Genomic DNA, 14,997 nt, shown 5'->3' with positions numbered 1-14,997 from the left:
AATCAGAGCTGAAGTCAAAGCAAAAACACAAAAACGGCTCTGGTTCTTTAGTGCAAGCATGGCAAAAAAAACAACAGTTCCTGAAAGGGTTAATAGATTTACCAGGTAAACAAGAGTTTATGATCCTGTAGTATGTTGCAACCAATCAAATTTCTCTTCTCTGAGCTGTCACTGGTTGCTGGGTGAATCTGTTAACAGAGATCATTAATCCCAGCTCCGGATCGTCACCCAGGATTTATTCACTACCCCGAGCGCAGCGTGAAGCGGCTCAGTGAAGGTGGCAGTGAAGGTGTGTAAGTGTCTGACCGGGTCACACAGCTCATAAAAGGACAGCCGCCCGGCCTCATAGTCCAGAAATATCCCCAACCTCTGACAGGACGGGGCGGTGAGATAACCGGATTACTTTACCGTCATGTATCTCTGAATATTTATTACCCGGCCACTTCCACAAACCCCAGGACTTCTTATTATATCCAATCACTGACTGATCTCCTCTCCTGTCTATACTGGGATAGGCCATCCCGACACCCCATTCCCCTGATTTACTGCCCTCCACTTCCCAGTAATGTCTCCCTGAGGAGAAGCTCCTGGTGCTTAAAACCTGAGCACAATCCTGAAATCTCTCTGGTGTTTCTGGGTAAATCTGGTTTATTTCTGACCAGGATACAGTTTTGAAGTCACCTGATACATCTACACGATTACCAGCCGTGCTTACATCCAGTAATATGTCTGAAGCCTGAGGAGCATCGAGACGTCTCTTTGCAGCGGTCACAATACCAGCTAAACCTGTGTGTAAAATCACTGAGATCAGACCCTCATCCAGATCTACAGCACGGAGCTTTCTATCATCAATGTCTCTGTCCTCAGCACATTCTGATTCCTGTTCCTGTAAGACAGTTAATGGGTCAGTCATGTTGCACAGCTCCTCGATGTCTTGTATCTTCCTGGACAGTCCCTCCTTCTTTATTTCCAGCTGCTGGATTAGATCTGAGACGCGGAGTAAGGCCTGCACTTCCTGCGGGAGATCTCACTCAGGACTCTCTTCTCTAGAGCTTCCAGCTGTTCCCTGATGTCTCTAATCAGGGCAGCGACTCGCTCCGTTTCTCCGGCTGCTTTTTCTCGCACTTCTCTCCTGCGCTCCTGCAGACTCTGGACTCGTTTCTCTGTGTCCTCTCGCTTTGAGGTCAGTTTCTGCAGAACATTTCTCAGTTTCTCCTTCTCTTCTCAGAGGCTTCATTCAGAGTCTCCACCTGGTGTCCCCCGTGCTCTCCGGCCAAGTTGCAGGACACACAGATACAGACAGCGTCCTCGTGCAGTAATATTTCAGGATCTCCCGGTGGACGGAGCATTTTCTGCTCTCCAGTGAAGCGGTGGTTCCGTTAGAACGTGTTCCGGGGACTTGCTGTGTTTCTGTAAGTGTTTCTCGCACAGAGAAGCTTCACACAGCAGGCAGGTTTTAGCAGCAGGTACAGGAGAGTCACAGTAAGTACAGGAGACCCCAACGTCCTCCTGCGCTGGGTGAGTAGATAGGAAAGTCTCTATTATGTTACAGAGCTTCCTGTTCTTCACCATCGGAGGACGTTCCTGAAACTCTGCTCTGCACTCAGGACACGAATAAACTCCAGATCCTTCCTGGGTGTCCAGCGCGTTCCCGATACAGACCCGGCAGAAGCTGTGTCCGCATGTCAGGGTTACGGGATCGGTGTAAACGCTCAGGCAGATGGAGCAGGTCAGCTCCTCTCTCAGACCAGCGGACGCCATCACTGAACACAGGAGCAAGAAACGAAACTGAATTTCTGTGATTTCCCGGAAAGCAGGGGGTGTGTTATATCGTATTACACATACTGGGTGCGGAGAGTTTAAACTCACATACTTTGTTAACCCTGTACGTTTCTAGTTGCCGTCTGTATTGTTTTGTTTAGGGGCATATTTATTTTCCCAGTGCATTATTTGAATAATGTATAACAATTCGTGCCATTGATTGGGAGCACTTACATAGTTGCCAGCTGTCCCGATTTTCCTGAGACAGTCCTAGGTTTTGGGAGCATGTACCGGTACTTTCATGCCCTGTTACATGTTCTTGGATATCGGTAGTAGCGGGTGTTGTCCAGCTTCTGTTTGGGAGATCATGGATTTCTGTCTAATTGTCCCAAAAATAAGGGAGTCTGTTTCTTCAGACCTCTGTTGTAGCAGTCTGGTTCCAAAGAGGTCCAAAGAAACAGACGTCGCGCACCCACCGCAGATGGAGAGGAAGAAACCAGAGGGAGAAAGAAAAGAGATGGAGAGAATGTCTGGCAGAGGGAGAAAGATACGAGATGGGGAGAAAGTGAAACACTCTTCCGGTTGGCGCTCCACTGTCTCCACTCTCCTCTACAGTCTGTCCTAAATGCTGCTGCTAGGCTTATCTTCCTTGCACGCCGCTCCTCTTCTGCTTCCCCCCTCTGTGATCCTCCACTGGCTCCCTATTACCTTTAGAATTTAAAATCCTGGTACTGACATATAAAGCCCCCCAATAACACTGCCCCCTCCATAACACTGCCCCCCCCCCTTCCATAACACTGCCCACCATAACACTGCTCCTCCATAACACTGCTCCCCCATAACACTGCCCACCATACATTTCTGCCCTCATAAGCAAATACTCTCCTACTCGATCTTTATGTTCTTTCAATGGGCTGCGGCTCTCCTCCTCCTCACTCATCACCTCTTTCTTTTCCCCGTCACTCGTTGCCCCCATATCTCTGGAACCGAGTTCCTCCGAATCTTCAGAGAAGCCGCCCCATACATAAGATAATGAAATGGGAGCATAAGAGAAATAAAGATAAAAAAGAAAGGTAAAGAGAAAGAAGAGATATAAAGAAAAATGTGAGGGATAATGAGAAAGGGAGGAGTGTGATTGTATTTTGAAAGTGTATGTGTGTTAGTGGATATAAGCGTGTGGCTGCAAGTGTGAACGTGCATGTATGTGTGTATAGGGGCAGTGTATGTGTGTATAGAGGCAGTGTATATGTGTATAGAGGCAGTGTATGTGTATAGGGTAGTGTATATGTGTATGTTTATGTGTGTGTTGTAAACTTGCCAGTGACCAATAGAGTTGCTCGTATGGACATTTAAGATGCTGGCGCCCAAACTGCTGAGTACAGTTACTGTGTTAACCCCGTATTAACCCCTCTTTAAAGAAAAGAAAAAAAAGAAAACGGCAAAAAACTATGAAAAAAAACGAACATGCAGAACGTACACGAATATTCGCCCGAACCAACCAAAGGAATGTGCGAATATTCGTGGAACACAAAGATTTGTTCCCCCACAAAGACGAACGCGAAGATTTGGCCGGTGCCCAAGTCTAGTTTTCACACGCATTGTACTTCATTTGGGAAGTGCACAGATTTTTGGGAACCTGGTCAGTCTGCACCTATGTCCTATTTGGGATGTCTTTGGACCCAGCCAGTTCGACTTACACCATGAAACCACACAATTGTGAAGCTAGACACCCCATGGGCATTTCAAATACCAGTATTTAACTCTTTCCATGCAAGGAATTTTTGTGAAGATACAACACTAAGTTTAGGAATAGCTTATAAAATAAACTTTTTTTACATACTCAGTTGGAAATTATTTTGATTTTTTTTTTTTTGTTATTTTACTAATCACATAGTGATAATAAACTGGGCTGGAATACCTGGAGAGACCCTCTTGAGAACTTGTTTGGTTTTTAATGGGCGCCGCCATCTTGCGAGTGGCAAAGTCTCTTGCTATGCCGCTTGTGACCGATCTCCGGTCTGTGTCGCTGAACGCCTTGATTTTTTTTCTGGCACATCAGTTGCCGTCAAGGGGTTAATAAAAATCCGTCGGGCGACCGTTTCGCTTTATGGACTCCGCAGAGTCCTTCTGACGACTTCTGGGAAAATGGGGAAGCCAAGAATCGTCACAGAATCGGCCTGGAAAACTACTATGGAGATATCTCTAACAGAAACGAGTATTTCTTTCTATTCCTTTGCCAGAAAAGGTTCCCAGACTCTGCGTCCGGTAGAAGACCGAGACATTTTTTACATTTCGGAATAAAAGACCGAAGTGACGAAATGAACCAACGCAGTGGGTTACCGGGCGGTTCAGTGAACCGGATCGGAGGTTTATTTTAATAACGACACGGGAATATTTGGATGAAACCCTAGAAATATTACAATTGAAATATTTTAAACATGAGAGGGCGCGGGGTGGACGGCTGCAGCTTCCCAGCGGCGCTGTGCGTGTGCTGCCCTCTAGTGGGAACAGCTGAGTATTACAGTCACGTGTAATAACAGCAACTTATTTTATGTACGAAGACGTCAGTTCCCTCGACTCCAGGGGTCACTCTGTATTCGCTACAAGGTTCCTGCCCCCATACCAGCTCCGTAGAGGCCGTTTCCCTGCCGGGTCAGGAAAGCATAGCCCCAGGCTCTGTGGTTGAGACTGAAGGCCGCATTCGGTTTTGTGTACCCCCCCCCCCGGGCGGCGTGTTATGTCCGCACCTGGAACTTGCCGGCCTTGGTGATGTACTTCACGCCCTTGAACGGTTTGTATTTTTCCCCGTACATGTCCAGCCGGTTTCACCTTAAGACCTGCAGAGGAAGCGGTGGTACAGGGCTCGTTACAGGTATCCCCACACAATGCCAATCATTGCCAGATGGAGAGTCCAGTTGAGGCGTCTACATCTTCCTTTCTCCTGATTGGCTGGTAAATGTGCAGCGCACCCTGCAAGTCATCCCCCAACCCACAGCCAAGACTCTCAGCCAGTCACGGACCGGCTATATCGCATGATGTAGTGAAGAAGGGAGCGGTTGGGTTCCCCCGCATACGATATCAGTTTTCAGCATTTTAAAGTATTTGGTTTTAGGGGAAGAGTTGTCATGGTAACATAGCAATAACTTGCCCCTCCTCCCCCCTAGTGTAATAACAACGAAGCCAATGAGGAAAAACAAAAATTCAACCGCCTGACCCGCCAGCGAAGACCATGAGTTGCTACACAGAGCGCCTAGAACGGGCCTTAAGACCCAAAGGTCGTCGGGAGCCCTCGAAAAGCATGCGCCTCCCGGATTGTCCTCGGTCCTCCCCCAAACCAATCAGCAGAGATCTCACGGCCAAGGAACGCAGCTCGGAATCTCGCGCAGATGGTAACAGAAGGTGCCGGTGGTCGCGCGGGGCGACGGAAAGACCTCTTCGAATGGAGGAGGGTAAAAAAACCCCCCCAAAAAACGGAGGGTAAAGCGGCTGGGAAGGGGCGAGGTTACCTGATATCGCAAACTGCTGGATCTTAAAGTTGATGTTCACGCTGGGGTTGTCCTCGGGTTTGGGGGCTCCGGATTGCAGGGACACCATCCCTTTCAGGTTGGAAGCTTTGGCCCGCTTATCTTCCCGATGTCCCAATTCAGCACCTGAATAGACAAAAAACCCCCCAAAACAATGTCGGAATTGCAAAAGCCCGCGGCGTCAGAGGGGTCCGGTCTGCGCTGGCAGCGACGTACCTTTGTGACAGGATCGAAGGTGTACGTCCCCTTGGGTTGGCGTGAGGCTCATGTTCAGCACCGCTCCTGGGCATGTGTACAGTCATGACGATCCCCTCCACCGTCTTGCCCATGTTCTGTTTGGGGCCGACGGTTACGTCGAACCGGCCCGACGAGCTGTTTTCCTGGAAACTGATGTTGTGTTTCACGTAGACCGGGATTGCTACCAAGCTGTAAGGAGGGAAAAGGAGCTGGCTGAGGAGCGGGGCACAAGCGGGCGACCGGGCACAAGCGGGCGACCGGGCACAAGCGGGCGGCCGAGGGGGGGCGACCGGGCACAAGCGGGCGACCGGGCACAAGCGGGCGGCCGAGGGGGGGGCGACCGGGCACAGGCAACGCGAGACGGTCGCTATACAGAGCTGTCCGTGCGCAGCGCTGATGCAGAGGAGCTCATGGGAATCCCTAGACGTCCTTCAACTGCAACCCAGTCCATACTGTGCCAAGAAAGGTCTAAGTGGGACGCATTTCATGGCATCCAGTGAAGACTCCCTGGATCTCCTCTCAGAGGCCGTGTTAATGTCAGGTTGCCCAGGTAACAGTATAATATATAACAATATACAAACCTAGAAGGTTCGGAACAGCTCTCCCATACAAGAACCATCGGCTCACTTAGGTTCCTATGGAGCCACCATGCCGCTCTAGCACCAAGCAATCCCGAGTCACGTGTTCTCAGAAGATATTGGAGTCATCTCTGTCTTGGTCTCATTACAGACCCTAAAAGCCTAATAACACCAGCCCCCCCCCCCCCCCCCGGAAGGACACGCTTACTTCTGCGAGCTGACGCGGTAGGACATGAGGCGGAAGTTGCCATCGGGGGGTATAAAAGACAGGACCCCGCTCTGACTCCCATCGCTTGTATCGCACGCAGGGGTGGAAGCTGACATCATCCAGGAGCCGGGGGTTCTGCGGAGAAAGAAACCAGCTACGGCTTAGGCTAATAAAGCACTAAACCTTTTTTTGTTGGCCCCTATGGACAGTGCTGGACCAGAGGAATAATTTAAACCCTATCCTTTGCACTGCTGGACTACGGCTACTGGTCCCCCATTGCGCCATCTCCACACCCAAAGACTATCCGATGGCCACCATAAAACACTGCGATGCCCAAGCAGTTTCCTTGAATGAACCAATCACCCCCGTTAGCGGAAAGAGACTGGAGACTGGAGACTGGAGTCCCCCCCCCCGCCCCCCCCCCCCCAGTTTGGGGTTACCATGAAGGAGAGAGAGAGGTCCGGCATCCCGCTCAGCTTGACGCACGCGTCCACCACCCCCTGTATTTCCGCAAACACCGTGGAACCTGCCGAGGAAACAGGAAGAGGGACCCGGTTCATTATAAACAATAAGCCGCCGCTCCAAGTCACTGGCTGTGGGGGCAGATTTTACCCCAGTCTCGGGGGGAAAGGGGAGATTCTCAGGGTTTTTACCCCAGTCTCTGGGTGAAGGGGCAGGTTCTCAGGGTTTTTACCCCAGTCTCAGGGTGAAGGGGCAAATTCTCAGGGTTTTTACCCCAGTCTCGGGGTGAATGGGCAGATTCTCAGGGTTTTTACCCCAGTCTCGGGGGTGAACGGGCAGATTCTCAGGGTGAAGGGGCAGGTTCTCAGGTTTTTTACCCAGTCTCGGGGTGAACGGGCAGATTCTCAGGGTTTTTTAACCCCAGTCTCAGGGTGAAGGGGCAAATTCTCAGGGTTTTTACCCCAGTCTCAGGGTGAAGGGGCAGATTCTCAGGGTTTTTTACCCCAGTGTCGGGGTGAATGGGCAGATTCTCAGGGTTTTTACCCCAGTCTCGGGGGTGAACGGGCAGATTCTCAGGGTGAAGGGGCAGGTTCTCAGGTTTTTACCCCCAGTCTCGGGGGGTGAACGGGCAGATTCTCAGGGTGAAGGGGCAGGTTCTCAGGTTTTTACCCAGTCTCGGGGTGAACGGGCAGATTCTCAGGGTTTTTACCCCAGTCTCGGGGTGAAGGGGCAGATTCTCAGGGTTTTTACCCCAGTCTCGGGGTGAACGGGCAGATTCTCAGGGTTTTTAACCCCAGTCTCGGGGTGAAGGGGCAGATTCTCAGGATTTTTACCCCAGTCTCGGGGTGAAGGGCAGGTTCTCAGGGTTTTTACCCCAGTCTCGTGGGTGAACGGGTGTCTCGTGTCCCTGACGCACCTGGAACCGCCTGCCAGCCTCACTCACCAGACTTATCTATAATCGCATCAACTTCCTCGATGACATCAAAGTAAGCTTCATTGTTGGTGTATTTAACCCCCGCTCTCCTCCAGGGGATGTTGGAGAGTTGTCCGGTGGGCAGGGTGTCCCCCATGTTGCTGCTCCCTTTATAAATGGGGAGAAAACGGTAAGTAATGAGGCAGTGGTGGAAAAGCGGAACGGCTTCCCAGCAGAGGCGGTAGACGGGATTGCCCAGCTAAAACACGGTGCCCCGCGGTGACGTCCGCCACCATCGGCACTCAGGGGGGACTTGATAAGTAAAGCCTCCGACTGGTTGTAAAACCAGTTCAGGACGAGGAACTGGAGCCACGTGGAACTTGCACGTTATTGACCTTTAACCTTTCCCAGTCTGTTGCTAGGCAAACGCACCCTTTGAGTGCCAGATCAAAGATGACTGTCTACGCGTGGGGAGAAAGGACTTCATTCTCCCGTCCTGACGTTCTCTCCCTTCTCCTCCTCCGCCCACCCTCACAATAGCTGCCTGAACCAATCGGGCGCGAGAGCCCACATAACGGGGAGGAATTATCGTGCCCATCTCCTGAGGCGCTAAGACGGCTTTTGGTTACCTGTGAGGGAGTTGACCACGGATCTCAGGACGGTCGGTGGTTTAATCAGTTCCTTAAGGATGTTGGACTCGGTGGCCAGGGGGAACCCGTTGTCCAGCATCTCCTCCAACAGCTCGTACACGACCACCACGTTATCCTTCAGACAGGTTTCCGAGCACTCGCCGAAGTAGTCCTCGGAGAAATAATAAACCCCCAAGATTAAGGATCGGCAAGCCAGCCAACGCGCATGGGCCTTCAAGCCTTCAAGCATGGACCAGCAGGACCTTAGAAACACCCCTGACCCCCTCCGGAAAACCGCCCTAACGTTCTGTTTGCCACCATGAATGTCTCGGGCGCTTTAGGAGACGCTCACCTGGAAGGTGTCGGCCACTCGGTGCAGGAACTCTATGACGAAGAGCGGGGTCACCTCGGACTGTATCACCGACACGAAGAACATCTTCTCCCTGTAGATGCTGATGAGGTAGTGGTGGGGGGTTTGGATGACCGGGGGGACATTTTCAACGTCGGCCGCCTTCTCCTGGGCTTCGAAGAAATAGTCGCAGACCGAGCGGCTCACCACGCTCTTCCAGTGCTTCTCCAGGAAGATGTCTCCGGAGCCGTTGACCAGGAAGAGGCTGTGAATCATCTTCTGCAAGCGGCAGATACAAGGAGCAGACCATCATCATTAATCTAGAACCATAGAACGTTCCTTCAACAAGTAACATCCGCAACAACGTTCCAGAAGAGTAAGTCATAGGCCATACCACCCAACTGTCAAAAAATAAATCTAAGCGCTGACATTCCCCTGGACAAAAGCCATGTGACCATCGCCCTTTTTCAATAATAATAATAAAAAGCTGAGGTTTGGCAATACCTTCAATTTGAATTTACCCATTTTTGGGGCAACTATCAAAGACTGCCTCCTGTGTTTTTAAATTACTTTTTTTTTTTTTCAAGAAATAACCCCAAAACATGTCTCTTTAATGGGTCACTCTTTTAATATATATTTTCTTATTTATTTATATAAATATAAATATATATATATATATATAGAATAAAAAAATAATTCTCTCTGTAATGTTTGATATTTTCGGAAGGTGCTATTTTTTGGAACTCAGAGGTCCCTTTCTCAGATGTCAAATATGCATAAAAAATATTTAAAAAAATAATAATTAAAAAAAAAAAACAACCCAGCAAATAAAAAGTAAGTTAATAAAAATATAAAACACTAAAAAACTTTTTAATCATTTCAACGGATCCTTCCTTTCCAGGATCTTAGAATAACTCAGCCGGCCCCTGACATCTGATCGACACGTAATCATCCCACGGGATAAGATACACGGAACGGGCGCCGGATCATACCCTAACGCGTGACCCTGGGACTCCTCACGCCACTCCTCGCTCCCCGGATCTTATCTTCCACCACGTGAACCTTGATACAAGAACACGGCTCGTCCTTATTAGCGGCTCGGCGTAATTATTACCCCCGATTACTCACCTAGAACGATTAGACCCGAGGTGAGAGGGGACACCACATGCGCGAGAGAGGATAACCTTCTCTGGGTTTTGCCGAGAAAGACTAAAAAAAAAAACCAAAAAAACAATATTTAAAAAAAAAATAAATATTCATTTTTATTTTATTTTTAAATTATTAATTTTTACATTTTTTTATTTATTTTTTTTAAACTATCATTAAAAAAAATACCAAAAAAATTATATATATTGTTTCAATTAAAATAAAAAACACTAATAATAATAACACTAATTCAGAATAATTAAGTGAAGGAAAAAAATAATTGAGCATTTTTTTTGAGCAATCTCCAACTTAATACAGCTAGGAATTTAATAAATTAGCGGGTAATAAGTGTATATAGGATACGTTTTTTTTTTTTAAATACTTTACTCAGAAGGTGATAAGCGGGACGGCCTCCCAGCAGAAGTGGTAGAGGGTAATAAATTGAGGGTATTAAACACACGGGATAGACGTACGGCTCCTGAATCTAAGTCGAGACCGATTAGGTGGGTTGCCGCCGTGCCACGTAGCGGGATGTGGGTCCTGCTCCGAAGGGCCGACAGGGGTCTTAATTCTCTTTTGGAGTTACATTCGGAAGCGACAGGTGGGATAATTACCCCTGTCTCGATCAACTGCCCCAGAGAGGGGTATACGAAACCAGGCTACACCCCTGATTGTGACTAGTGGCCGTTGGGAGGAATGCCCCTGCCTTAGGGACACGGGTTGGGACCCCTACGTGACGGCCATCTTTACCCCAGACACCGCCGCAGACAGAGCGTCGGCGACATCACGTGAGAAACACAAAATCATTTTTTTAATATATCTTTTTTCTATACGTGGCTACGAATTACTTCGCTTTTAGCCACAGCCAACATGAAGCTTCTTTTTCCTCCCCGCCGGTATCAATTATTTTAGATACGTTTGGGTTCTAATCCATGTATCCGGTACAAAGTTTAATGACAGGATATAGGCCAAATATTTCTATATTACATCATTTCTAACAAGCCCATAACTATGTACGTAATGCAGAGACACATGGCTGCCATACACGTAGATTTCAACGCAATACCAGACCTGCAGCCCCTGGCACTTAAAGTCCCGGTATTTACCAGGTACCGGCAGCCTCCCGCAGCCCGGAGCAGCGAATAAATTACCGGGAAGAGCCAAAGTAAGGACCAGGAAGTCACTGGGGCGGCCAGGTAGCTGTACACATCATCAAAGCCTACTCCGCCACAACCAAGATGGCGCCGAGGACCCATTTAGGTAGCCCAGGCATTCGCCTTCAAACAACTAGGACACCCGCTGACTGATTGCCGTGTAATTTGTACAGCGGTGGCTGCCTGGTCCGATGACTGTTTAAAAAAAGTCTATTAAAAAGTGTTTTTCAGGGAGAAAAATGTCGTGACCTTCTGTGATTGACTGTGAGACGATGTCATTTTAATGATGTTCTTGGCGCTTTGACTGTTTTGGTAGGGCACTGCGCTACGGAATGTGGTGGCGCTATATAAAGCAATAAATAATTGCACAGGTCATGGGGGTTCAGGTTTAGGCCAGCCGCCCGTCAGGCACTACCCGGGACTACTGTGTTAGAGTGGGCGAGGACCCCGGTTGCTAGGCGACCACGGCCAGGAGAGGCCTAGCGCGATGAGGTGAGAGGGGGAGGAGGGCAGTTTGAGGGGGCAGTCCTGGATGGAGGGCAGGGCAGTTGCCGGAGGAGGAGGGGCAGCAGGCAGCGTGTGTAAGGTAGCGAGGTGTAGCCGCCCGGCAGAGACCCCCCACAGCCGTGAAGCATGAAGGTGGCAGCAGCAGAGGAGCCCCAGCCCAAGAAGCAGAAGCTGGAGGAGCCTGGGCCCAGGTAACCGCGCCACTGGCTGATGGAGGGGGGTATTACTGGTTGCCAGGGGTCAATCTGGGGTATAGAAGGGGGCATTACAGGCATCCAGAGGGGGTCTTCCTGGGTTTACGTACCCGTGGGGCAGAGGGCAACCACAGGGCAGGCGGCATGCAGTGGAATGTATGGACAGAAAAGGCAAGCACCAGAGGGTACAGCCCGGGCAGGGGGCACGCTGAGGACAGCACAGGGGGCATAGGGTAAGCATTTAAGGCTGAGGACAGTGCAGTGGGGCAAGCAGCGGTGGCTGAGGACAGTGCAGGGGGGCAAGCAGTGGAGGCTGAGGACAGTGCAGGGGGGCAAGCAGCGGAGGCTGAGGACAGTGCAGGGGGGCAAGCAGCGGAGGCTGAGGACAGTGCAGGGGGGCAAGCAGCGGAGGCTGAGGACAGTGCAGGGGGGGCAAGCAGCGGAGGCTGAGGACAGTGCAGGGGGGCAAGCAGCGGAGGCTGAGGACAGTGGTGGGGGGGCAAGCAGCGGAGGCTGAGGACAGTGGCGGGGGGGCAAGCAGCGGCGGATGAGGACAGTGGCGGGGGGGCAAGCAGCGGAGGCTGAGGACAGTGGCGGGGGGGCAAGCAGCGGAGGCTGAGGACAGTGGCGGGGGGGCAAGCAGCGGAGGCTGAGGACAGTGGCGGGGGGCAAACAGCGGAGGCTGAGGACAGTGGCGGGGGGCAAGCAGTGGAGGCTGAGGACAGTGCAGGGGGGCAAGCAGCGGAGGCTGAGGACAGTGGTATTGGGCAAGCAAGAAATGCTAAGGATGGGGTGGGGGCATTGGCAAGCAGCGGGGGCTAAGGACAGGACAGGTGGGCAAGCAGCTCTTTGTATTATGCCGTTGCTTGTAATAATTGCCCCGGGGGTATTACTCTTGTTACTGGTGCTGGGGTAACTCGTGTACTCTCCGGTGTCCCGGGTCTGTGCCGGTGTTATATGTCGGGATGTGGCTGATCACTTCCTGTCCGGCTGATCACTTCCTGTCCGGCTGATCACTTCCTGTCCGGCTGTTATCCGGTCTCTACGTGATTCAGGAAGCGGTGACCCCGTGGAGGGCCCGTCTCTCTCCCTGCAGCCATCTCACTGTCCTCAGAGCGGCTGTCTCTCTGATAGGTACGACCGTCGCATCCGAAGCAGTCTTCGTAGGCCAATTAATATGGAAGTTTTACATTACTGAGAGGGTAGTAGATGAGTGGAGCAGCCTCCCCGTAGAGGTGGTAGAGGGCGATACAGTGAGGGGATTAAACATGCATGGGATAGACATACGACTCCTGAATCTAAGACGAGTCCAACGGCTGATTAAGGTCCGAGTCATTACATGCAAATGGGCCGCCGAGGGCCAGTCATCCGGCAGATACAGTCTAATAATAGCCTTTTTCCTAAGTAACGAGCCGATGCATCTTTTTTTTTTTTTTTTATTCCTTCTTAAAATAAACCCTCCAATCGACTCCTTGAAGGCCGTGTCCCTGGAGTCGGGGCTGTTGGCAGTCCTCTGCGGTGAAGGTTATCATCCTTCGGACGCCGCGCTTTATTTTAGAGTCAGGCGTGTGAGAAGAACACGTGAGCGCGGAGATGAACACGCGGCGTGGTATCGTAAGGCGCAGCCAACGCACCTTAACCCCTTCCCTGTTCCTTTATGGGGGAGAGCGCGGCGGCTGCAGTTTAATGTTAGAAGAATGGGGGAGAGCGCGGCGGCTGCAGTTTAATGTTAGAAGAATGGGGGGGAGCGCGGCGGCTGCAGTTTAATGTTAGAGGAATGGGGGAGAGCCCGGCAGGTTCAGTTTAATGTTAGGAGAATGGGGGAGAGCGCGGCGGCTGCAGTTTAATGTTAGTAGAATGGGGGAGAGCGCGGCGGCTGCAGTTTAATGTTAGGAGAATAGGGGAGAACGTGGCGGCTGCAGTTTAATGTTAGGAGAATGGGGGAGAGCGCGGCGGCTGCAGTTTAATGTTAGAAGAATGGGGGAGAGTGCGGCGGCTGCAGTTTAATGTTAGAGGAATGGGGGAGAGTGCGGCGGCTGCAGTTTAATGTTAGAGGAATGGGGGAGAGCGCGGCGGCTGCAGTTTGATGTTAGGAGAATGGGGGAGAACGCGGCGGCTGCAGTTTAATGTTAGAGGAATTGGGGAGAGCCCGGCAGGTTCAGTTTAATGTTAGGAGAATGGGGGAGAACGCGGCGGCTGCAGTTTAATGTTAGTAGAATGGGGGAGAACGCGGCGGCTGCAGTTTAATGTTAGAAGAATGGGGGGGGAGCGCGGCGGCTGCAGTTTAATGTTAGAAGAATGGGGGGGGAGCGCGGCGGCTGCAGTTTAATGTTAGGAGAATGGGGGAGAACGTGGCGGCTGCAGTTTAATGTTAGGAGAATGGGGGAGAGCGCGGCGGCTGCAGTTTAATGTTAGGAGAATGGGGGAGAGCGGCATCTGCAGTTTAATGTTAGGAGAATGGGGGAGAACGTGGCGGCTGCAGTTTAATGTTAGAAGAATGGGGGAGAGCGCGGCGGCTGCAGTTTAATGTTAGTAGAATGGGAGAGAGCGCGGCGGCTGCAGTTTAATGTTAGGAGAATGGGGGAGAGCGGCATCTGCAGTTTAATGTTAGTAGAATGGGGGAGAGCGCGGCGGCTGCAGTTTAATGTTAGAAGAATGGGGGAGAGCGCGGCGGCTGCAGTTTAATGTTAGGAGAATGGGGGAGAGCGCGGCGGCTGCAGTTTAATGTTAGGAGAATGGGGGAGAACGCGGCGGCTGCAGTTTAATGTTAGGAGAATGCGGAGGGGAAGAGGGGGGATGAGGGAGAAAAGGGAGAGGGCAGGGAGTGGGTGAGAGAAAGGGGATGTGGGATGGGGAGAGGAGAGAGGGGATGGGGAGAGGAGAGAGGGGATGGGGAGAGGAGAGAGGGGATGTGGGATGGGGAGAGGAGAGAGGGGATGTGGGATGGGGAGAGGAGAGAGGGGATGTGGGATGGGGAGAGGAGAGAGGGGATGTGGGATGGGGAGAGGAGAGAGGGGATGGGGAGAGGAGAGAGGGGATGGGGAGAGGAGAGAGGGGATGGGGAGAGGAGAGAGGGGATGGGGAGAGGAGAGAGGGGATGGGGAGAGGAGAGAGGGGATGTGGGATGGAGAGAGGGGATGTGGGATGGAGAGAGGGGATGTGGGATGGGGAGAGGAGAGAGGGGATGTGGGATGGAGAGAGGGGATGTGGGATGGGGAGAGGAGAGAGGGGATGTGGGATGGGGAGAGGAGAGAGGGGATGGGGAGAGGGGATGGGGAGAGGAGAGAGGGGATGTGGGATGGGGAGAGGAGAGAGGGGATGTGGGATGGGGAGAG

At 51.4% G+C, this 14,997-nt stretch overlaps 2 pseudogenes; both read right to left on the bottom strand.

The window, feature by feature from the left end:
• Positions 1-204: 204 nt before the first annotated feature.
• LOC149278220 (E3 ubiquitin/ISG15 ligase TRIM25-like) lies at positions 205-1,761 on the bottom strand (annotated as a pseudogene).
• A 2,735-nt stretch (positions 1,762-4,496) lies between these two features.
• Positions 4,497-8,937, bottom strand: LOC149278219 (AP-3 complex subunit mu-1-like; annotated as a pseudogene).
• Between the last annotated feature and the right edge of the window lie 6,060 nt (positions 8,938-14,997).

The sequence above is a fragment of the Sceloporus occidentalis genome, unplaced genomic scaffold (genome assembly GCF_023333645.1).
Source record: "Sceloporus occidentalis isolate IW3139 unplaced genomic scaffold, rSceOcc1.0.p SCAF_198, whole genome shotgun sequence".
Classification (NCBI taxonomy): Eukaryota; Metazoa; Chordata; class Lepidosauria; order Squamata; family Phrynosomatidae; genus Sceloporus; species Sceloporus occidentalis.
Note: the sequence above shows the minus strand (reverse complement) of the source record. Positions and strands in the feature narration are given on the sequence as shown.